The following is a 26536-nucleotide window of genomic DNA, read 5'->3' as shown; positions in this document are numbered from 1 at the left end:
GTTTCGTAATTACCCTTTGAGGCATACATACCCGTCCAAAAAAAAAAAAAAGAATATATATTATAGTGTTTGCAAATTCTGGTCCAGTAAGGCAGTTACTTTATCTATCAAACTTCTCGTAAAAAGTGATTAGTTTTAAATTTAAAGATTGATATCGAAGCAACGCTATGCTTTTTGTTATCTATTTTTTTTTTGCTAGGAACATACAAGAAATGATGGAGATTAGTATAATATATGAATCACTGTAAGCTGTTTGTCAGGTAGAATTACAAGCTTACAACACATCTGTGGCTTTGTGTACCGCTGATGAAGATTCCATGATGATCTACGTGCAAAAAATTACCAGTAAACTCTCACCCCCTCTCTCCTGACACACATACTAAGGGGTAAGGCAATGGAAAGGAGTTAGAAATTAATTTCAAGGTAAATGACTCAGGTGATTAACAGTAGTCGTCAAAGTGAAATTTTCAACAACAGCAACAGATATAAATAGATAATAAGTTTGTATAAAGCTGCGAAACGATGTCTTAAAAAACTTCTTGAGAAGTGCAAAATTAGTCTAGTTGAGTGTAGATTTTATGTAGATGGTGTTCGCGAGTTCGTAGATCTAAATGCCAATCTCCAACAGATCAAAACAGCATAGAGCGAAGTAATACCGCCTTCTAAATAATACAATTTATTCCCATCGATGGAAGGACAACATAAAAGAATGGACGGGCCTACCATTGATAGAGGTTTTAAACACAACAAAAGACAGGAAGGAATGGAGAAAGACGGTCGACAAATCTTGTCTAGTGCCCCAACGGTCCAACATCATAAGGGATAAGTAAAGGTAAAAGGTAAAAAAAATTTTTCTAGAAAATCAGGGCACAGTGGACGTCTTTACTAAAAGCGGTCTCCTTGTCGTCTTTAGGCCGTTAATCTTCTCTATTTCCGTTCTAAGTTTTAAATCTACTGTCGCTTCACTATGGAAAAAAACCCAATTAAACCCAACTTCTAAGCGTCTTACTCTTGAGTCATTACATATTTCGTAATAGTTTTGAGCGAAATTCAAACTCGAGGGCTAAGGTCTCCTCAGCCTACCCAAGCTAATACGGTAACCACTGGGCCAGGGGATTGCTTATGAAAATATGTTTTATAGTTATTTACAAACTTATTTTTTTAATACAAACAATAATTAGACTAATTCAACTTATACCACTTTATCAGTTAATTAATTTCTTTCCCTTGTTCGAGATACCAAAAAAAATAAATAATCACCAACAGTTAAAAATTAACTTTTAAAAAAATGTGATTCTCGTTTTGGCAGGTAAAAGAAATAATTGTGCAAAATTTCGGGCTTGACCCGAGATTGGGTGTGGGAGAAATAACGTGTACAAACTTTTGCCAGACAGACAGAGTGAGTTGATATAAGCTTTGTAGCAAAAAATAAAACAGAATAAATTGAATCATTCTGTATGTATCAGTTCATTAAAAAAGACATCACAATGTATCGCCCTTAAGTGTCCTTACATTTAATTTAGCCAGGACCTCTTCCAAGTAATACAAGACTTCCAATAGCTCCTCTTGGACAATTAACCCCTTCGTGCCACTTGTTGTGACCAAAGTTTCTAGAAGTTTCGATGACTGGATGTCCTGATAGAAAACTTGAAACAATACATAACAAATCCGTCTAGATTTTTTTTTTGCAATTTGGGAACCAGATCCATTAAATGAGTCATGCACAACTATCAGGCCTAACTCTACACAGACGGAACACATGGAGTCCAAAAGATTAAAAAAAAACCCAAACAACATCGTTTGTACGTTAATGAGTGAGACACGTGATCTCTGACGTCGCTGCCTTTAAGTGATCTGCAGCTTAGCGACATGGTGGTCACCACATGGTCATATTTAAGTACATTACACATGTTTTATATTTCATGTTTATGGCTGCGATAGACCCAGCTGTCATATTTAAGTACATTACACATGTTTTATATTTCATGTTTATGGCTGCGATAGACCCAGCTGGCTGTGAACGTCGCTAAGTCGGGTTGTAATTTAAACATCCATTCGCGATAATAGAGGAATGATTTTTTTTCAGGTGTCTTTAAAATTACGACTGTTGCACCTTCTAAGGTATTGGCATGGAGCTGCGTTGAAAATGTTCTACAAGAGAGGTTGATGACTAACTTTAAAAAAAGACGTTACTCCTGAACATCTTCCGGAGGCTTCTGTGCATCCAATTCCATGACCGTGTCAGCGTAGCATAATATAAAACTATGGGTCACGAGTCAACCAAAGTTGACGCCCCACAGCTCTTAAGGGAAAGAGGTTTTAAGAGTCTTGGGGCGGAGTGCCTGTTATAAGTGGCTTGGGCAGGGCGCGAGCCGATCATTTCGTTCCAATACTTCAGCTTAGGCGTGTGACATTATTGTTTATAACAAACGTAAGGAAATAGTGTTGTTGTTTGGAATAAAAGACATTCAAACTAAAAATTTAACACATTGTTATGTAAATGCAATAAAAGATGAGAAATAATTTAATGCTTAACATAAAGGAAAGTAAATGCACTACGTTCTGTCATACCACGCGAAATGAAAGCGTAGTTAAGAAGTAGTAGGCTACATGGAGTCAAAATTTGGAACATTTACTTGTTATGCACATTATTGAATTTTACTTTTCTTAACAGGAATTGCGATCAAACGATCCGGGTTTATTATTATTATTATTACTGTTGTTAACAGTTCCAGCCGGGCCCGCCTTAGATAATTGGAGGCTCTACGCGAAGTGAATTTGGTGGCCCCAAATGAAATAGAAAATAAAAATAAAAAAAAAAGACCGAAAAAAACTAAAAAAAAATGCAATTTATTAAAAACCAATTTTACTCCAATTCAAATAATTTCTTCGCTAATAAAATTGTTTTGAATCCTGCGCTAGGCCCCACCTATGGGAGGCCCTGTGCGGCTGTCTAGTGTGTTTATGTCTATGGCCGGTCCTGGTTCCAGAATTTTCTGTCTTACGTGTATGATGTACACGTGAGGACAAGGACACACAACCGCACATACCAAAGACAAACATGCTACAGTTAAATACATACAAACTTTTCTGACTCACTGCGTCGTAGAGATTTAACATATAAACATATGATAAGATAAGTCCTACTTAGTTGGCTACAAATAGCATTCGACGAAGTGCAAACAGATTCAAAGTGTATGCATCTAATTATAATCTACTATACGTTATTCGTTAAACGTGTTGCTCGTTCGTACACATGTGATGTTGTCGCTGTGTATAATCACCCCATGTTTAGATTTCTCCTCTAAAGATAAGAGAGTTAAATCATTGAAAAAGTGTGCGATTGATACAAGTTAGTAAATAGAATATGAAACTGCTTGCTGTGGAATTCTGTACAATCCTGTAGACGTAGTAATATTCTTTGATCAAAGTGTTTAGTGAAGGATTCATTTCAACTCTAAGTTTCACTCGTATTTTTAATTCATTAACACTCTACGCAATACATTTAAAAGAGATTTTAAACATTCCGTACATAGCCATAAGTTATACAGACAAAATAACTCTAAAACAATAGAGGCTTTAAGTCACTGATTACTTCTTCTATCCACCCTTTAATTAGGACATATAATTACAAAACATAGGCTGCAGAACTTCGACTTATTCATTTTAGTTATAACTTTCGATTCTCATTTCTTAGGAATGAGTTCAAATCGGAGGAAGTCTGTCTAGTTAAAGGTGCATTAGAGCAATCAGAGTCAGCACATTTGCTACAATCCACAATAGGCTACTGTGTACTTAGCCCAGTGCCAGATATAAGTAAGACGAGGCCGTGGGCAGTATATTTTAAGGCTTTAAATGAAATAATTTTATTTAAAGATAAAGCAATGACGAGCAGTAATATTTTCCCAGCCATTCTGTAAGTAACACAATAATATAATAAACATAGGACACGAGATTAATTTTGTAGTAGCTAGCCGAACATGTAGCCTTGACATTGGATGAAAAGTTTGGAAAGGCCGGGGTGGGGGGAGATATATGAAACATTCACACCTTCAGATTACTCATATGGTTTAGAACTCACGCAGGAAAAGTACGATCAACGAAACCCGCAACTTGGACGCTGCCCGTAGTTTAAACTAGAAAAACATAGTCCCAAGATGTGGGCTGGCTATCTGGTTCCAACACTTGGCAGTATGTTATCTCATATCACGTTCTTGCCTGGGCAATTAAGAAATAAAAACGAGCACTTTTGTGGACATGCCCTCTACCCATTGAGATGATTACTACAGAAAGGCTGAAACTAACCTCATTGGTTCCAGTCTACATTCTAAGCTCCAGATATGTTCTATTAAAGACTGTATGCAAGTATACACGGACTCCATTTTCTCTATTGAGTTAAACTATGGGCCTGAATAAAAAGGGACGTGTATGTAAGTGTGAGTTTCACCAACTCGTTGTCATGGTAACTCCTTTTCTAATCTTTTATCTAACCTTTAACCTTTAACTTTGTAAACATGGAAACTTCTAACATTGGGCAGAAGCTATTTCGACCCCTCCCCCCCCTTTAAAAAAAAAAAAAACTTTTTCCCCCTCTACTCTACCATTTTAACTGTTGACCAAACGTTTGATGTTCATTTCACAGTGACAGGTCACTCATCGTGTATGAGCGTGTGTGTGTGTGATAGTTTGTCTGGGAGAGTGTGTGTATGTCAGTGCGTATGCCACAGTTGACGTTCACAACCACTAGATGTCTATATTTGTCCCGATCCTCTTCTACAAACCTCCAACCCTACCCAGCGTTACCCTGGTCGCCCCCCCCCCCCTCATCGCACGCCTCCCCACTACCCATATTCTGATCCCTTGTTACAAGTTTGGCAGTTATTTACCTTCTGCAGACGACACGCTAACCAACGAGGTGATTGCTAAAACTAAAGTTTAAAAAGCGAAACAGAAATTGATGAAAGTGATAATTCTTAACTTAAGCCTTACATCATATACACACATTTCTGTTTAGCTAATTTTAATTTTGTAGATAACATAATAATAATAATAATCAAAGTAATAATAATAAGACCATGGTAGTGCCAGAGAAAGAAACTTGTTCGTTTCTAACATAATAATAATAACAACAACGATATGACCTGTTTTTTATATCAACCGAGGGGATAGTAACTACTGACCACGCAATTACATTCGAAACCCCAAACATCCCTAAGAAAATTCTCGTTACTTGTCGGAGGGCACAGGGCAGTATTGCTGCAGATCTGCCACATCACCTGAAAATTACTAAGTGGACACTGCTAAGAGGACTGCAATCAATTTTGTTTCCCTTTAATGACGCTCGATACTGACAGTGCCAGAAAATGAAAATTGATTCCTATCTACAATAATGATAATAATGTGTTTCAAGGTTAAGATTTGGTCAGTATCGTAGCATCCATGGCGCAAAGGGATTCATTGCGCTTGGGCACATGACTAACGACCAACAGGGGCCGAATGACCCATAGAGGGTGTTACCAAAAAGGAAAAAAAAAGGCACCTTCATATATCCTAAATGAGATTTATTGTAATTGTGTCTAGTCCTAATCACACTATATGTTGGTGGCAACGTTTGTTTTTTCCCCTGTACGCTAATAAAACCATTGATAGGTTTTCATATTTGTGAGAATCAGAAGTATGCAGAATTGGCTGAACAAACTTCAAGTAATGAAACATTCCCATATTCATTGCATAAACTGCAAGGCCAAGGCTATGATGGTTCTTCTAATATGAGTGGACAGTTCCAAAGCGATCATTCAACTGGCGAGGATGTGTAATGAAATAAGTCATTTGAGAAATTACTTTGAGAGTGTAAAAATTAAGCCTCTGAAGTAATGACTTTATTACCTGGAAAATGTGCCGATGCATACAGACTACTCGATGTTTTATGTCACATGCTCAATTTGTCTTATCGGAAAGAGGGAGTGGGGGGGGGCAGGGACACCTTGCTACGCCACTGGATTTGGTAACACCTTTTAGTTAGTTGTAACTTATATAAAAGGAATAAAGCTAAGATAATGAAAAGGACAAGGCTGGGCCAGGGTACAACATGAGAACCTCGACGGAGAGTTTCGATAACGATGTCTCACCTGTTCTGCTCTATCCGCGTCAAGCGATTGAACCAAGTGTGTGCCTTAGAAAACTAGGGGATGTACTTTAAAGTAAGTAGATCGTAGACAAGTCTTGAAGAGATCATTATGGGTTGAGTCCGTTGGAACTGAAAGTGCTGAATTGGTTTTTCTGATGTTCTTGTTGAACAGAGATGAGCGGAATTAGTTGTTTTTTTTTTTGAATGATCCCAACGAACCCTTAGTAGAGTAGTTTGTTTAATGTTTGGTTGTTTTACATGTTTCGGGTGTTTCTTCAGATTTGAAGATTATTACATCCACGTCCAAACTTCCCGCAGGACGACGGCAGCGGGCAGAGATCGAGCCCAGGAACATCGGGACGAAGCCCACAGCGCAGCCCACGCGACCATGCAGGCCTAACATATTCCCCTTTTGAACTGTTGTATGTGTATTGATGAATTTAGAGATGGTTCTTGGGTTTAAAAACGTTAAAAATGGGTATATAAACAGGAGATGATAGTTGTTGCTGGTGTGGACAGAGTTACAATGGCTGAATTAAAAGTTAAAAAAAAGGTTCTCTTTTAACACCTAGCTGTCAAGGGGGGAAGGTGGTGAACAGCTATTTCTGAGGAAACGGTAAACGAGGATGTCATATGACCAGCACAACGACCAACTGTATTTATTGTTCCTGATAAATGTCTGGTACACATTAGACCTAATTTTGGGTGGGATGCCCAAAGAGTCTGTCGCCACAATGTTCCCAGTCATCCTCTGACCGTCCTGTAGAAGGTTTGTGATTGGACGGAAAATCTTCATTTCTGATGTAGCAAGTAAAAGTAAAGCTGTTCAGTAAAGTTTAAATTACTCTCAATCTTGGACAAGTTGGTCTCCCGTCTGGATTGCAAATTTTCATTCACCAAACTTCATCAGCGTGACAGCATTTAAACTAGAGATGTTTATTATTCAGCCATCCCTCTTCGAGAGATTTAAAAGTACAAAATGTATGAAATTGAAAGGTGAGGTGAAGGTAAACGCCTCCTTCCCGCCTCTTTTATCCATACGAATGTTACATTTTGAGTTTAATTTGTTTTTGCATTACCTCTCCTTGACCTGGTGTGAGCATGATTATAAGGGTGCGCGTGTGTGTTTATAGGTGTTTACATATGAACTATTTAAAAGAAAAGTCAAGCAAGGAACTATTTTGAAGTCTGTCTGTCTGTCACACGCTCAATCAAACAATCCAAGCTATTTTAACGCCAGCTTTTGCAACGTTATACTTTTCTGTCAATGATAGGCCTACTTAGCAGACTTTAACTTTTAGCGGTTGACGGAAACGTTTGTTGTTTTTTTTTAAATTTTATAGTGCTTTTGTATTGCATAGAATATTGTCCAATGTCTTTTGTGGACCTTAGTGAAATAGGTATCATCAAGCACAACTCAGATCGAACACCCTCTACGGGCAGCCAATCGTTTATGCCACTCATTTAATAAGAATAACAAATAACTGTTCCACTTATAAAACCAAGTTTATTTAATTACTTGGCTTAGACCAGTGGTTCCCAAACTTTTTTCTCGTAGACCCCTTACCATGTTTTCTGGTTTTCGGTAGACCCCCATGTTTAACTTTCAAATTTTGTCAAATTCATCAATATTTTTAAAAACTAATTTCTATCCGTAGTGAGTTGAAAAGTGAAAAAGTAATTTAAAACTACATACTAAGTTCTATAGATCTATCTTTTTTTTATTGATAAAATTCAAATTGAAACCAATTAAAATAAAAATTAATATGTATTGCTGGAATCACCAACCACACTGGAAATGTCATTTTGCAGATTTATGATCCGTTGCTATGGATGCAATAATGTAATAAATGACCCCTGTAATAATTTTTGCTAAACATTACTTACAAAATTAAGTTATTTAAATAATTATTAAAATTAAATACAATAATTTTTCATTTGAATAGCGGTATAAATATTTTAAGGATTAACTAAGATACTATTCATATATTAGTGTATGAAAGACGTGCTTAAATGATATCTATTATCGTAGACCCCCGTGGACATCTCATAGACGCCCAATTTGTTTTTTCACTTTCTTAGACCCCTTGGAAGTCTTTGTAGAACCCTGGGGGTCTATATAGACCACTTTGGGAATCACTGGCTTAGACTATTTGAGGTTGCTATTTTGTAAACTTGGCAAAACCACGTTGCCTTAGAAGTGTGAGGCGTTTTCCTAATCTTCCCTCCCCCCCCCCTTTTTATTATTTTGTTATCAAACACAATGTAGAAGTTGGCGGGAAGTTCTGTTCTTATGGTAAGTATCTTGATTTTTTTCCCACTCCAGCACATGTCACGATGACCCGGTAGTCCTTGTACACCACAAATTTTCAGGATGGTACGCACCATCCCATTTCACAGATGTTAGGTTCTAAGTATCTACAGACTAGTCTAGTCTCGGGGGAAGTGTGTGGCATTTAGATATCTACTTGTAAATATAGACTTCAACGTCTGGAATCTATTTTCTCATTTTACACACAGGGCTGGACGGAGAGGACACGCCTATATTCTGCATAAATAAACTCTCACACCCACTCACAGCTGGATGTAAACATACACACGCTTTTTGACTGGCGCGTGTGTCATACACACACACTCCACATACTCACACAATCATACTATTGTCTCATACACAAAGACGTCCTACAGGAGCCTCCCCCCCCCTCCCACGTCTCCTCTCATTCATACGTGCTTATGTCACAAGAGCGTCTCTAATACATCCACGCCCGGTATTTCTCTGGTCCCCCTCTCCCCCTTTTAAGCCTTTAACATACAGAAATAGACTTTATAACTTTTCGGTAAATACATTGCAGTGGACTCGGCACGTTCCAAAACGTCACACAGTGTTTGGAATAAGATGGGGGGGGGGGGGGGATCAAGAGAAAACAACATCAAAGACATATAAGAAAAGTTGAAAATAATCAGGAGGCGCGGTGGCTGAGTGGTAAAGCACTAGGTTTCCGAACCGGAGGTCCTGAGTTCGAATCTCGGTGAAGATTGGGATTTTGAATTTTAGGATCTTTAGGATGTCTCTATGTCCACCCATCTTCTCTAATAGGTACCTGACACGTGGTACCTGACATTAGTTGGGGATAAGCAAAGGCGGTTGGTCGTTGTGCTAGTCTCATAACACCCTCGTTAACCGTGGGCCATAGATACAGATGACCTTTACATCATTTGCCCTATAGATCGCAAGGTCTGAAAGGGAACTTTTATACCAAAAACGTTATAACAAGATTTACCCACTTTAAAATGGACAATTAGTAATAAAGTTATATATGCACTGATGCAACACGACACAAGAACATTAACATCAAGAAGATATAGTAAGGCAATAATCACCAACCCATCCTTGTAAGTAATCACTAAAAAATACGCACTTTATTCATGTGTATTAATTGATTTAATAATGTCATAGTCGACAGTTTTAGAGATTTCATAAAACTTTTGGTTTGATTAGATACTATATAGTCGAATAATAAAAATAAAAATATCCGTCTAATTTTGTATTATTGTTGAAGGGGGGAAAGTTGAATATCTTCCACCTCCGATGTTTAATGTGGAGTTTTAAAGAAAAGATGGCTAGATAAAATAATCAACGAAAAGCAGGATTCCAGGACATCTGCGCTGGCTTGGACATGTTCACAGAATGCCTCAAGATCGACTCCCACAAGAAACATTGTATGTTAATAGAAGGCAGGAGAGCTGCAGGTCGCCCACTTTTAAGTATTCTGTTGTAAGCAAGAGCAACATGAAGCTCTTCAGAATCAACACCAATAGTTGATAGAAAGAAGCACAAGAAAAATCCGCATGGAGAGCAAGCAAAAAGGTTGGGCCCTGGATTACAGACCACAAGTAGAAAGAAGGGTAAAAATAAAAAAACTGCAGCGTCTGGTGCTTACAGATGCCCAACCAGTGACCGCAGCTGTGTATCAAGGATTGGTCTCTTTAGTCATATGAATAGTTGCAAAGGGAAAAGATAAACACAATGAGACATAAAATAGCACAGAATATTGAAGGGACGAGGTGGCCTAGAGGCAAAGCGTTACGGTCCAGAATTTGAATCCTGGTGTGATCTAGGGTGCCCAAGGTGAACCCAGACCTAAATGTTATCTAACTTTGGCTGAGGCTTGTAACCTGGTCGTTTTTCTGCCTTTTGTTAGCAGAAACCAGTGGCGTAGTAAAGGTGGGTAGAGGGGGGTCCAAATTTGAAAATTTCCCAGTGCCCGGCTTAGGGGGGGGGTCACCAAAAAAGTGTCCGAAATTAGTTTTCATATTAAATATTACGCAATTATGTCATATCATGATGTTGAATGTCAAAATGCAAGGAAGGGCCCCTAAAGTGATCAAGCCCCCCCCCCCATGGCCCCCAAATCCCTGACTACGCCACTTGCAGAAACTCGCAATTATCCTTAACATCCAAAAATAATTTGATCCAAGAATATCTTGTTTTTTTTTTAAGGAAACTTTGCTTTTAATTATCTTCTTTTTTTTAAATTTGATATTATCCACGGAATCGAGATTTTATAGAATGATCCAAGGTATCACATAGAAAGACCACACCACAAATGAGGACATTCGTAACAGGATCACAATTGCAACGATGACCTGCTGACATCTGTCATAAAAAACTCAAAACTAAACTGCATGGCCCAATCATGGTGGTTCGCAAAGACCTCCCAAAAAGGAAGCGGTTGACAGACGATGTGTGGTGCCCCAACTGTCCAACAGACAAAAGGATAGGTGATGGCGAAGACTGACACTGTTTTATTATGTGGTGTATGAGATAGCCTATGAAAAGGGAAGGTTGTGCAGACGAGAAATATGTTCGTCACACTTTCCCTACGTTTGACTTCGTGATAACTGTAGAGCAACGTGACCTTTCAGTGATATGAGGACACCTACCCTGACAAGGTAAGTACAGCTAGATGTGAATTGAAGCTCTGTGACACAGGGTACACAAAGTATTACTTGCCATATAGAGAATTTAAAAAAAAAAAACTAGAAAGGAAGAGAGGAGAACAGAGAGAGAGAGAGAGAGAGAGAGGGAGAGAGAGAGTCATACGAGCAGGTAGAAATAAAGACAAATAAAGGTTCAGAACATATACATTCATGTTAACTAAATGCATCGGTAAGCAGCAGACTTCAACTTTATCTGTCCAGTATCCATACTACTAATTTATAACAAGTACCAGTGCAAGTAGAGGGGTTATATCTTGAACAACTTTACCTATCCATTAACCATAATACTAATTTATAACAATGTACCAATCATTCGACTGCCCCAATCCTCTCGTAAACTCGCCTCTCAATCAATAAACGCTACTTGTAAATAGCTCCCTGTAGCCAAATTTAGTTTTACCTTCAAAAGTTCACACATAGAAACACTGTGTCTCTATAAGCCAAGGCAGTTGGAGTGGTTTGTTTACATTACTATAAAAGGGCACAACCTGATCCTGAATCTATGTATTTGAAAGACAATACGAGCTTTCAATACAACTAAAAAAAAGTTTCAATACGAACAATGCATATACAAACTCAGTGAAATAGATATTATTGTAAGTCTGAGCTATTAAGAAAATATCACCCTTTTAAGCTAGGAAAGTAAAAAATGGGAATGAAAAGAAGAAACGGAAAGAAATGGGATACTCAAGAATTTGATGAGTCAATGAATTTTGGCAGTCAACACCCAAATAAGAGATATCGGGCCACTGAACATGGATTTTAAAGTGCACGCATTTGGCTATTGCTATTGCATGGCGTCAGTGATTTTAATGGTAACGCGAAAATGTAAAAGATAATTGTATCAAACTTTAATATAAACATATTAAACCTTTTACTAAGATGCTAGAGGACTAGATCTGTGTACATTGACACATTTATTTGATAAGACCAGACAAACAATCTCTTAGTGAACACAAAATGTATACATAGAACTAGAGGTATGCTTTTACACACTAACATAGGGAGTTAAACCCACAAAATGAAAGAATGGGTAGGCCTTATATAATAATTAATATTTTTATACATCAAAATGATTTTGAGCTAGATTCTATTAGATAAAATTCACCCTAGCCCTTTTGTACATTTTAGAACGAAAAAGTCAGTTTAATGTTTAGATAGTTTAACAGTTCTTCAAATTAAAGATTTACAGATAACCTACAATACAATATATAAGACATTGAAATGGTAAGAATTTTTTTTTCCTTTGGTAACGTAAACAAACGTTTAGAGCAGGTCATTTGCCATGCGCATAGACGATAACCAAAAAAAAATATATATTGGATAATACTGACTATAGATAGGACACTATAAAATAAAAATAAATAAAAGTACGTTCTTATATTCACTTTATAGCTAATCCCATTTAATACTTCAGGCAGTGCCATTGATTTTAGTAATGACTTCAAATAACAAAAAACAACTTAAAACAAATAATTTCTAAAATGCGTATAAAAATAATTTAAATTTTGGTTAGCAAAAAGACTTACCAGCTGTCCTGGCAGACGTCAAAAAAGTTAATATGCCAGTTAAACAGAATACATATATATAAAAAAAAAAGATGCGCTAGGGTTTGTCTAAGTACCGAAACCCGCACACAAAATCAGCAAGGTGAGTCTATATAGCCAAACTTTTTCTTCTTTCCCCTCTCCACAGAGCACCTACGTGCCATCGACATACATACACACACGGTGTTAAGCTGGAGCTGCTAGCAGTCGAGGAAAAGTGAAAATAAGCCCAGGTGAACCTCGTCTTTACTCTTTTGGCACATTGACAGTGAATGAAACAAAATGTAATAAAATGGTCATCAATGCAATTGTCATTTTCTTATTTTTTCGTTTTAATTCGACGGAGAGGGCGTAGTCTTTAGTGGACACCTCGAGGGTTCTCACAAAGATGCGCCGCTCCAATAAGAGTCTTTTGTTGAAGATGGAACATGTTTTTAAATGGAAAGAATTGTGGAAGACCCGAGAAAAGAAAAAAAATCATAATGGGGATGAAGAACAGTGTGCCGCCTTCATGAAATTTTGTATTGATTTGGACGAACATTTTTTTAATAACCCAAGAAAGGTTTAGGGCTTTGTTTTTGGACAGGCTTTATTTGGGGGGTGGGGGGGGGGAGGCTGAGTGGTAAAGCACTTGGCTTTCAAACCGGGCGTCCCATGATCTAATCCTATTATTTTTTATTTCGGGATCTTTAGGGCGCCTCTGAGTCCACCCAACTCTAATGGGTACCTGGCGTTAGTTGGGAAAAGTAAAGGCGGCTGATCGTTGTGCTGGTCACATGACGCCCTCGTTAACTGTGGGTCATATAAACAATACCTTTACATCATCTGCCCTATTGATCGCAAGGTCTGAAAGGGGAAATTAACTTTTTACTATATATGGCCCTAATGGTATTAGTTTGGGAAAGTTGCCAGACGTTGCTATTAAGAAATTGAAAAAGAAAAGGTTTTAGTGAAACAAATACTTCATGGTTCATTGGCCTCAGTCAGTCTTGAGAAGACATTGACTTCAATTAGCATATCTCGTGGCAGGACACGATGACAGTCTGGGGAGACACAATGCTTACAGAAACCATGTCACATTGTAAATGGAAAAATACGCACAAAAAATATCCTACTGAAATAATTTTAAGAGTACTAGGAGTACCAGCCATTTTCAAGGACCTGTGTGCTTTGGCGTAAAAGTTGGCTGTCCATAGCATAGCAGGCCTACTAGTTTTAATCATGTCTTGTTTTCAGAAAAAAAAAGTTAGGTCGAAAAACGAAACAAAAAGAGTTATATAAAATTTAAACCATATATTTTCATCATTTAAAAAAAAACAACCTTTAAAGGGTCATTTTCTAAAAGAAATTTTAGACTCCTTGGCGCTAAAACGCTCCATCAAAACATCAGTTATGGTATTGTTGTCAAACCCTTCATGAGACTTGTCATACTTCCCGTTCTTCATCATGCTTCTGCTACTGCACTTTGCGTGTGTATATGTGTATCTGAGTGTGTGTGTATACAACAACTATTAAGTAGACAGTATGGTGTAGCCTCTACGTAGAATTTTGTTTTTGACCACTTCACATGGCTTTTGGGTCGCCATGAGCACTCGCTTGGGAGGGAGTCAAAGTCTTAGCATAAGAGGGGCGTGAGTCGAAATCTTGTCCAATAGAGGCAGCTGAATTGGGCGTACGGACAGAGAGGCGTACAAATGGAAGGCAGAGGGACATAGAGGATGGAACACATAGAGACGCAGTGGACGTGGCGTCGATTGCAAGTTTTAATGATGCAATAAATAGCTACTCAGCCTTTTAAAGGAATACTAAAGGATTTATTTCCCTTGTTTGTAGCAAACAAAATAATTAATTACCAGTAATTAACTAACTAATTGTTTTTTTTTTTCGTTGATTCTTGTTTGTCTATGCCAATGAGTAATTGAGTAAAGTTTCAACTTGATCCGAGAATGGGTGTTGGAGAAATAATGTCTACAAACTTTTTACCAGACAGACAGACAGAGTGAGTCTATATAAGCTTTGTAAAATACTTTTTTTTAAAAAGACAATTCCTCCTTTATGAAGCTATTGACCTTTTGTAAAAACGATTACTTCGCTCTTAATTAATCATGAAGGATAGAAACAAAAAAAAAACATTTTTAAAAATTTCTTCTTTAAAAAAAGACAATACCTCCATTATACAAACTTATAATAAAATAAAATATTCAACAAAAAAAACTTAAAATTTTAAAAACTCTAACCGGGTGTCGAATTCGTGTTTATGGGACCGTCAGCTCTATGAACGATGCATTAAAGGCCAGCAGGCATTGTTGAAGTGAGCAAATATTTATAAGTAGCCTACTTTCATTATATAGCCATCTGGAAATAGATGGGGATTTCTGATTTAGAAATCTTAATGATTTATATAGTCTAGATCTCAATCTACTTATAGATCGAGAATCCAGACATAATTTACGTAAAAATATAAGCAAAGCTTTGATAATATATCTTAGCAATAAACGTTAAGCATCTTTCAATTTATTAAACAACTTAGTTATCGTTCCAATGCGGCTGACTACGCCATGCTATTTCTTTTTTTACTCCGATTTATAGCGAAATGGATCATAATGGATGGTGACTTGATTGTTGGGGCTCTCTCCTATACCCGCAAATGTAATGTACTCTGTCCTTCGGGGCCCCAAACGAGGTTCTGTTTTGCTTCCTTATTGCCCCTGCACTCTTTTCATCGGTACAGACACACGAGATTACATGATTTTCATTTATCTATGTGCATACCAGACAGCTATATTGCTTCGCAACTGCTTATTATAGTTGGTTTGTTTCACGTTTCACATTAATAATGAAGATCGTTACACAACCTTAATAAACTAAGGGTCTCAACCCCGCATTGTTGAGCAGGTATTTCTCAAATCTTAGCTTCAGTATCTAGTCTGTTGACACTATGAGTTATAGGACTTGAAATGATCTCCCCTGAAGAAAACACTCTATGAACAAGTATACCTACATCATATAGTCGAGTGGTCGTGAACATTGCTTCGGTAGGCTATTTCTCAATGTTAGTGAGTACATCACCCAAGAATGTTAGACGCATATGTACCTTTGCTCCTTTCTACCCCAAACCCCCTACATTTTCCACCTGACTAGACCCCCCTCTTCCTTTCCCCAGAGACTGCTTGCTATTTGATTTAGCTAAGCGTGTACCTCAGTGTTGGCTTTGCAAACCTCAACAATCGGGGAGCGGAGGAGGGGGGGGATTTAGGGAAAGGAAAGGGCGTAGAGAAGGATATATGTGTTTGTGTGTGTCGAAGGGTGGACGACAACTGTGTGGGGTGGAGGGGGGGAGAGAATCTGAAGTAAATTAAACTCAGATGAAACAGTGCGCTATAAAAAGTAACACCCAGAGTTTGGCTTAGCCGTGTGTGTCTGTCTGAGTGTGCGTCTGTTCGTACGACAAATGTATTTGTTTTAGTGACGAGCTAATTTTTTTTTCCTAAGGTGCACACTGCCGTTTGGGATTGTCGTTCAGTTCAATACAGAGGCCTACATCTGAAGTGTAAGCTGACATAGAGGCGTGCAACATTTTGCCTACGTTTCAGTCATTTTTTTTGTGTCTGACGCACTTCTTTTATTCATATGCATAAACGTTATAGTTAACTTTGGCTACACATACTGAAAGCGTATTCGTCGAAATAATGCATGCATCAAGGTCATGCTGCGCTGTGGAATAAGATTAACTAACATACAGTAGGGATACTGCAAACCTTTCCTAATCTTCAAACTCCAGGACAATATCTTTTATATACATATAGGCTAAACATGATCTATCTATCTATCTATCTATCTATCTATCTATCTATCTATCTATCTATCTATCTATCTATCTATCTATCTATCTATCTATCTATCTATCTATCTATCTATCTATCTATCTATATGTCTGTCTGTCTGTCTAGTTGGCCTCCTTCAGTCGTAGAGCGACGATGGTTCATCTCGAACACTTTTACACGTGGTGTGAAGCTCTATTTTGGAGAGACACTCCCGTCCACAAATATCGCAGGTTAAGGTGGCTTTCGCTTTGGTGGTAGAGGAGCTGATCATTTTTATCAGTGGCACGGTTTTCTTCCAGAGCTGAGGTTCATGTTTTTTTGCTTTCCATAGCTTTCTTGGTCACCGTCTCTCTCCATCTAGTGCGGTCAAGAGCTATGTCTTCCCAAATGGTCAGTATCAATGTTCACTGATTTGAGGTCTCGTTTTATTTCATCCATGTAACGGAGGTGGGGGCGACCAGTTTTTCTTGAACCAGTCGCGAATTGTCCGTAGAGAATGACTTTCGGGATGCGATTGTCCTCCATCCGGCGAACATGTCCAAGCTATTAGTATAGTACACTATTGTTCTACAGACTACATCTCATCTCTTCCTGTGGTCCAGTCTGGGACATAGACTACCAACCAGCTTCCTCGGTTCTGATCGAGTCTCTCCAAGGTCCCCGTGGGCCAGGGTTCAAGAATATGTTGGTGGGCCCCACTCCCAATATAAGTCAAATTTAGTGTGTGCTGTGTGTAATATGAAAAAATCTAATCTGAAACATGTTGATAATTTTTTTTATACCCATGAAATCTGCCATGTAGTAGTAAACAATGGCATCGATTGTTACATAATATATGTTGACTTAAAAAATATTTTCTTCATCTTGAAATGTTTCTTCCCAGTAGTCAGTGGTAGGCTCAACAAACTGCTTTTTTTCTTAACCACGAGCCAGGTACTAAGCATAAATAAGTGTATGAAACTATTCCTCTGGTAAATTTAGTCATCACTCTATCTTCTAGTTCAGTGTTTCCCAAAATGTGTTTCGTGAACCCCAGTGTTCCGCGAGGCCTGAATAGATGTTCCACGAACTACTGGAACAATTAACTAGTAAGCTAGAACGTGAATTAATCTCTCTAAAAAAAGTGTTCCGCTAAATTCTCAGAATGTGCGAACTGTTCCGTGAAGAAAAATGTTTGGGAAACACTGTTCTAGATCTCGTCATGTTGTTACTCCCCTAATTGGATTCATTATTCATTGCAGTATGCAACAAAATATTGTTACGTATTTCTGAATCTTCTGGCTAGAAGTATTAGTAGGCACACAAATAAAAACACTGTAAAGAACTTGACGACTACACTTTCAGTTTCATATAACTTTAATGACTATTAACTCTAACAATTCGTCACTGTAACATGTAGCGTAGAAGAATGTACAATATCTGTCAGTTTACAGTTAGCTATACTTCGTTGCAATTCATCTCCTCACTTCTTTGCAATTCATCTCTTCTCAACTTGCATCGAACCGTATTCCGCAGAACAGACCACCGACACACTTCCCAGTGTCGCTCCAGGTCTCCAAAACTGAACCAAGTCGTAACAGACCAACGACACACTTCCCAGTGTCGCTCCAGGTCTCCCAAAGCTGAACCAAGTCGTACTCCAGTCTACCACATCAGAGCCGCACACGTCTTACATCGACTGTATCGACTGTAACGGCTGAAGTACACTGTAGTTCGCTGTATAGACTTTAACGACAGTAGTCCACTCCAGTTAACTCTACCCTAGTTAACTTGCATCGAGTCGTACACATTTCTCTTCCACTAGAGCCGCACACGTCTTACATCGTCTGTATCGACTGTAACGGCTAACTCACGACTCCATACGACTGACTTTCACATTAACTCTCTGGCTTATATAGAGTCCCTAATCGCTTGTCCAAAGTTGCACAAACACGGCTAGTATCCTCTGGAATAACACGTGAGGAAACGTCACATCCTGTCTTTGTTTATACATGTAGATTCCAGAAAACATCGGCTGCAGTGTCATCTTGCCGGGGTCACAAGTTGTGACCTCTATCTGTCACTGGACATTGCTAGTACTTTTTGGAATAACATGTAAGGACACGTCACATCCTGTCTCTGTTTATACATGTACATTCCAGGGAACACCCGCTGCTGTGTTATCTCGTCGGGGTCACACGTTAACCTCTTCCTGTCACTGGTCATTTGTAACAATATTTTTCTTTTTCTTGGTTAAGTATTTTATGTTATATCTATATCTGGACCAATGGGGTGTGTTATGGCGTTGAATTAAAAATGATTAATTTAAAAAAAAATGACAGAGAAAAGGAAACATATTGAGCTTTAAGAAAGTTCAATAATTAGAATCTGTGTCGAAATTTTAATTCGTATTATGTAGGCTTGCGAAGGATGTGAGTCTTTGAAGGATATCTACTTCAATGGGCTGCTGCTTTGTTCTTCTGGGTTTGTAACGTGAGATCTTGTCTGGCTAGCGTATCGTAAGAATCTTCCTCAGGAAGGTATTGATGAATACCTGGATTTTTTTCATGGTGGTGATGATGGTTCTGCGAGTCTCTGCTTCATAAAGTAGTATTGGCTTAAGGAAAATGACTACAGTTTGAAATGTAAAGACTGTAGTTAATGACGGGCCGCTCCAATGAAATGAAATGTACCATATACTAGAATACACTGGCCAAAAAGGAGATTGTTGAAATGGGGGGTAGTCTTATTGAAAGTGGGCCCAAAAGTTCTTGGTTGGGAATGATGTCTTTCTATTGGAGGATGCCAAAAAAAGTATGCGATGTAATTATATTTCTGGCAGTTCTACTGAATATACAAGGGCCAAAACGTCTGTTGTTGTGGGACAGGCGTTTCATTTAAGAGTAGTGTGTGTATTGTATGTGTGTGTGTGTGTAGGAGGCGTTATCATGCTGGCAGACGAGAAAACTACAACTGATGAGCCTAAGAAGTGTTTGTGCATTGTCTTTAGTGGGGGTTTCAGCCGTAGCGTTAGTAGCATGAAGACAATGATGAAATGCAACGTACACATGTGAATATTGTCGGGTGCTTATGTCTTAAGAGTGTCAAGAGAGTGGACAGACGCATGAAGAGTGTCTGTTAAGGTCGTCACAAATATGCTGAAAAGGCAACTTACAATCTTAACAAGTTTGCGCATTTCTCCAAGGCCCACTTGAAATAATGAAAAAAATATGTAACGCCACGTCGCCACCATCCACCCGGCACTACCCCCCTCCAAAAAACAATTACACATACACACTAACACAATTTTCACAAACACAATATCTTTAGAACAGCTGGAGATTTACAAAATAAACATACAAAGAAAATACACATGTACAAATATTACGGTGTTAAAAACGTTTGCTACACCGGCCGGCAAGTCGCGCGACAAGTGACATGTCACCCGTGCGTGACGTAAGCTCGCGGGTTAACAGTAGACAAGTACGGTGAAAAAGGAAATGCTTGCATAAATTATGTGAACTATACACTAGGACAGAGGACATTTTCTTCATGTTTTGTCCAGGCGAGATAAAATAATACGCTATTATTCTCAAGTAAAATCTAAGCTAATAAAAGTCACATTTCCACAAACATATACATATAAACTTTATTTCCAATAGTTAAACTTAAAACTACACTTCCCCCCCCCCCCCCACAACCCCCACCAAAAAAAAAAAGTCTGATGTCAATAGATGAAATACAATGTTTTGAAATTTTGGTAGAAAACTAAAGAAAACTACACTTTTAAAATATTAAATTTAAGCTATTTATAGCAAACACTGAGATTAGCTGTTTAAAAAGAAAGGGAAATAATCTATTTTTTTTTACCGAAATTATTTTTTTAAAATCTATTTACAAATATGGCCTATTTCCAATCTCCACATAATCGCCATTATTAAAAAAAAAAGTTTCTAATACATAATTTGTGAGAGTTGACATGTAGGTAGATTTTGGAGCTTCATATCCCCGCCCACGTTGTGTTCCGTATTGCCGCGAGCACGCGATTTATTTTTGGTCTGTCTGGAATTTACGACGTAATGTTTACCCAAAGGTCTGACCAGAGGGGGCGCATTTCAAGACTGACGTCATTTGACAATCTTCGATGATTCATTGGAAAACACTTCAAAGAAAACACTTAGTCAGACAACCGAGGAAAACCTAGGAAAAACATTGTTAACGTTACTTTAGAAAGGTGTTACAATTAATATTGACCTACACATAAATAAACACTTACATGCATTCTATTTTTAATGCAATGATTTCTCAAATTTATTTTACCCATTTGAGTCTTAAGGCGTAGGGCTCGTTTGGAGTTCATTAAATCTCATCTGTCCTTTGACTTTCAACCAAATCCCTCCACTTTTCCTTGTCAGCAGCTGTTCTTAGGATATCAAGAGAGAGGCGTGTCCATTTTATGTTATCCAGCTAGCTTTTCTTTACATTTTTAATTTTACCTGGAAGCTGATATTACTCTTCCAGATTTTCATCAGTTTGCTCATGTTTGTTAGTTTTTAAATGGATTACCGAAGGTTTTTGCTTAATTTGGATGGAAGGGTTCTCGAGTTTGTAAAAATGCCGGATTATCGGGAATGGAATAGATGAATGAAAACTACAGAAAATATCTATTAATATTACTGTAATTTTCTGTAGTATTTGCTTGAGAAAATAAATTGCCCAAATAATCGCAAAGGAAGAGAATAGACTACGTACTTTATAAGGGCCTAAAGCTCTAACTACACCAACATATAGATTAATGACTACAGTTGAAAGTGTCTGGTAATTTACTTCATAAGAGTTAAGACAGACCTCAGTAATAAAGCTATCTATACAGAAAATTAGCTGCAAAAACGGCCACTGGACTCTTGCCTATTTCTGCTTCATTACGAGGACGATGAAAGAACAGTGAATCAATGATTACGTGTCTTGTTGTTTCATTTACTGATGAGTGGTTTCAACAGCCCCCTCACTTGTGTTATTTTGGGGGGCTTGCACGGTGGATTTCAACGTCTTCATCGTACAGAATGTCTTGTCCAGTAGTCTCATTCTAAAACAATTGTTTGGCGTCATTGTCGTTTGCTCTGCACACCCGGGAAATCCTTTCGGGAAAAAGGGGCGGGGGAGAGCTCGAGTAAATTTACATTTTCTGCATTGTTATGTTCCTGCTTAATCGGAAAGTTTTCACCAGGAACGAATTAGTTTTAATAAATAGCTCGTTCCAGCGTCAGCCAATTATACAACATCCAAGAGATTAATTTTCGTTGAGTTTTGGAAATTTAACCATTCTCGTTTGCAGCTAGAAAATCTGGGGAGCACTTTTCTGCAGTCTGAGTTTTAAAAAAAAAATCATTATCCAGGCAACGAAATGTTTCGCTTTGTATGAGTATGAAGAGCGAAGATCAAATAAAGTTCAATTAAGAAGGTCTGGGACGGTCCAATAGTGAAGTATGAAAGCCATTTGAGGAAGTAGAGTACTTTAGAGTACTTTGTAAAGGACTTGATCGTCCATGTGTTCACATTAAACGCTCACTCCTTTGTGTTCTCGTGGGACTAACCGAGGTGTTTCTATATTCCTCAAAATAATAATAATAAAAAAAGATTCCTTTAAGTTGCATCTAATTTCATTTAAGATGAAATGTAGCCAATCTTTTAGTTCTAAGAGTTTTGAAATGTTGAAAATGCTGTTTTAATTAGAATTTGGAATAAATATTTATTGTAAATTGTTAATATAGGTAGTTTGTTATTTCTACACTTCTGCTACATGACATACTTTCATTAGATGTGTAAAAAAAAACAATAAAAAAAACAAAACCTTTTACTAACAAGAAAAAAATAAAAATAAAAAATAAAACAAACGCTTGATGCAAGTCTCGATTTCAAAATTCATTAAACCAGACAATGTCATTATTTTTTTAGACCTTTTTTCTACGCAGGTATTACAATACCCTACTCTAAAAAAAAGTCTCATGCCGAAAAAAAATGCATGTGTGTTTTTCAACTTTTGTTTGTTTTTGTTATATAGATTGAAGAGTTTTTCGCTCCTGCATGTTTTCTTTTTGTTTTCTATGCATTAATCTATTTTCCTGAATTTGACAAAAGCTCGAGAGAAATTCCAGTCCTACTTGGTGAGTACATGTGAGTCATTAAGAAACGCCTTCACTAGGAGCCGAGGAAAACACCTGCACATCCCGTGACTCACATGGGTAGGAACTTTCCGCTTTTCAAAAGACGTCAACTCCACCATTTTGCCCGACAGCAAATGGAAGAGAAAACCGGAGGACCCTTACTATAGCCGTTTTATACACTTCGAGACTGAAGTGATAGTAGGCTACTGATAGTTTCCGCCATTGAAAGTTGAAACGGTAAATAGAAAACAGACACCGGCAGACAAAGTTTTGTGTGAGTGTGTGTGTGTGTTGAGGTTGGTAAAATATGGAAGTCACAGATGGTTACAGTGTTGTTATATTAAAAATGACAGGCCCAACATATTTTGACATGTTACAAATAATATGACGAATGGAATAGGCTCTTCAAGGCCAATATTGGATTCTACGTATACATTATATAGGCCTACAATTCTATAGATCCATCTTTGTGTACAAAAAAATAAATAAAATGAGATTGTGGGCCACTACATAAAGGGGGCCTATAAAATTGTAATGTGTTCGTTAACAAAATAAATAATAAATAAAACTAGTAAAAGTACATATTTACTTAGGTCATTTTTTTATGTCCTTTTAATAATGAAACAAAAAATATAAGGGGGCTTATAAAATTGAAATGTGGTCGTTAACAAATTTTTTTTTAAAAAAAGGTAAAAATTCAGATTTACTTCCAATGCTTTTAATAATGAAAAAAAAATAGCGTCACGAGCAGGATTCGAACCTGCGCGGGAAAATCCCATTGGATTTCGAGTCCAACGCCTTAACCACTCGGCCATCGTGACACACAAAAATTTGGCTCGTCAAAATTACTTAATTCCAAGGCTCTCATGTTAGACTAGCAAATTTTTTAAAAACCATTACAGTGCTTTTAAATTTCTTTCAAATTTAGGTTTACATAACATCCAGAATAAAATGTAGCCGTAGCCCTATTGATCGAGATCTAGAATCCAGATCTATTTCAATACTTGTCCGTTTTCTGCGTTTCTGTTCTTACCGAGACTATAAAATGGGAAATTATCGTTTTTTATTTAATGCAACATAAACCTGCATAGATCTAGATCTATATATAATATATATGCCTAGAGGACTAATTTCCCCATGTCTTGAACTAGGCTTTACTAGGTCCGGTCAATCTAGACTCCCATCTCCTCTCCAGATTTACTGAAATGCTTAGAAAAAAATAAATAAAGCAGTCATAGTACCGTAGTACGGACGATTATTGATTATCTAATGACTAATAGTTGTTTAATTAATATTTAGATATACATGGATCTGAGGCGAGGTGTTCCTGGAGTCACAAACCTTGTTTATTAGTATTACTATTAGGGTTAATTAGAAGAAGTGCCAAAAGTGAAAGATCATATTCATATCATAAAGAGAAGGCAGACACTAGCTAGACAGAGAATGCTAGATCTATTTATTTAGTGTAGGCCAGTGGTTCTCAAACTGTGGAGTGTGGTTTATTACAGACAGGGCCGGATTTAAGGAGGGCACGAGGTATCCACAAGATTATCCTCACAAAAGATAATAAAAAATGTGCTAATTTTGATGGGTCAGAAGCTCTGAGAAACTTAATTTTTTTACATACATATTTTTACATTTTATTTTCACTTTTTTTTCAGACAATACTTTATACTTATGCTTATCTTATCTTCTATCTTATATAATACAGACGTTACTTCAAAAAAGAAGATGATTACGTCCTACGCTTCATGCATTTAGTCATGCATATTAACCAATGACTTAAATTCTGCCAAGTCACTGGTTTTCCTGGCTAGCTCAGGCAACCCATTCCATGCTCTAATAGCACTAGGGAAGAAGGAGTATTTGTACAAATTTGTCCTAGCATATGGGACGAGGAATGTGCCTTTATCTTTGTGTCTTTCAGAGTATTTTATTAAATTTTGTTTTTGTATTTGAAGATTATGGTTCAGTGTTTTATGTATGATTGCTACTTTACTTTTGAGCCTTCTGTCCTGAAGGCTTTCTAAATTTAGTGATTTTACTAAAGGTGTTACTCTAGTCAAATGTGAATATTCGTTTGTTATGAATCTCACTGCTCTATTTTGTGTCTGTTCCAGTTTCTTAATGTTTTCTTGAGTTGAAGGGTCCCAAACGGAGGATGCATATTCTATTATTGGCCTAACCAAGGTTAAGTAACATTTTAGTTTTATGTTCTTATTTGATTTATAGAAATTTCTTTTAATAAATCCTAATGCTTTGTTTGATTTTTTTGTAGTTTCATCAATATGTGGATTCCATGATAGTTTTTCATTTATTATAACACCTAGGTATTTTGCGTTTTTAGTCTGTGATACTGGTTTGCCATGAATAAGATAAGTGGAATTAATTTGTTTTAGTTTTTTTGTTACTCTTAACAACTGACATTTTTCTGGGTGGAAAGACATGCTCCAATTTGATTCCCATTTCTGTAATTCATCTAATTCTCTTTGTAAAATATCTGTGTCTTGTGTTGTTTTTATTGTTCTATATATTATGCAATCGTCTGCAAATAATCTGACTTTTGTTCCTGAACTAATGCAATTTGGTAAATCATTTATGTAAATTAAAAATAGTAGTGGACCCAAGACTGTACCTTGAGGTACACCTTGCTTGGCAACACTGTGATGGTTAATATGAAGAGTATAGCTAGTAGCAGCTCTGGACTTACAGCAGTGCCTCATCCCAGGGCCTACTCCTCACAAACTCTAAAATATACAATTTTTTTTTAAATTTATAGTAGACCTACTTTATTTCTTTCTTCTAAAATATTTAATGCTTTTGGATATATGTGTTGAAATGAATCCGGCCCTGGTTACAGATTATATATATATATATATATATATATATATATATATATATATATATATATATAGCCTATACATCTTTTTATGAGACATTCAAAATGTTCAATAACTCTGCATTAAATATAAAGCTATAAATATTTTTTAATCCACTTTTTTTTTCTAAAGGAGTCTTTTAGTTAAGGGCACTCAATCACTTATCTGACTTCCTGAAATTCTGTCCAGCTTAGCAGGACATACTCCAATGTGTGGTATTGTATCCATCTGACAAGTTGTTACAAGATGTTCTTGAATGGGAAATTTGCCAGATTTTGAATACTTTGTTTTTGCTGATCATTAGTAATTAAACATTGATATTAATTGTAAATAAAGAGTAGGCAAAGTTTTTGTTTAGTTATAACATGCAAGGCATGAACAAAGACAGTATAATGCTCAGTTTAAGATATTGATGAATTGTTTAATAACAAATGAAAATTTGAAAAAAATATATTTTATTTAGACAATACTAATCATATTACATTAAAATTTTAAAATAACTACAAGATAGGAAATGACTTTTGTTCGACCATTCCAAAAAAATAATTCTCAAACATTATGTTAAATACAAAATATGATAATATAATTAATTCAATTTTATTTATAATATTGTAAATAAATAATGGCATTAAACAACTCAATAACTGAGATTTTACCTTTTCTACACACAAACCAAAAATAGAAATATTGAAACCCAAAAAAAATGTTAATACAGACATGAGCATGTAATGGAACTTAGGCATGATTATATAATTAATATGTCTTGAAAACAGAAGCACATAAATTGATTTCACAAATCAATACTTAAATGTATACTATTTATAGATTTAATATTAGTAAATGCAGTAAACAAAAAATATCAAATAATAAGAAACAAAATAAAATAGATTAAATAATAATTAACATTTGACAATTAAAAAAAAACACAAACAAATACTGTTCAATAACTAAATCTATTCAAAAGAACTATTTGACAACTACTTAAAACATTTTTTGGTTATCTAGTCACTAAAGA

General features: G+C 36.8%; 1 protein-coding gene and 1 non-coding gene across 2 annotated transcripts in view; both read right to left on the bottom strand.

The window, feature by feature from the left end:
* The window catches only part of LOC106052449 (filamin-A-like), a 102451-nt gene extending 89625 nt beyond the window's left edge, over positions 1-12826 (bottom strand). Inside the window, exon 1 of the mRNA XM_013207858.2 lies at positions 12658-12826. The gene's annotated coding sequence lies outside the window, so the exon portion shown is untranslated. The remainder of the gene's footprint in view (positions 1-12657) is intronic.
* A 10555-nt stretch (positions 12827-23381) lies between these two features.
* Positions 23382-23463, bottom strand: Trnas-cga (transfer RNA serine (anticodon CGA)). The gene has a single exon. It is a non-coding gene; the product is annotated as a tRNA-Ser (tRNA).
* Positions 23464-26536: the final 3073 nt, after the last annotated feature.

The sequence above is a fragment of the Biomphalaria glabrata genome, chromosome 4 (genome assembly GCF_947242115.1).
Source record: "Biomphalaria glabrata chromosome 4, xgBioGlab47.1, whole genome shotgun sequence".
NCBI lineage: Eukaryota > Metazoa > Mollusca > Gastropoda > Planorbidae > Biomphalaria > Biomphalaria glabrata.
Note: the sequence above shows the minus strand (reverse complement) of the source record. Positions and strands in the feature narration are given on the sequence as shown.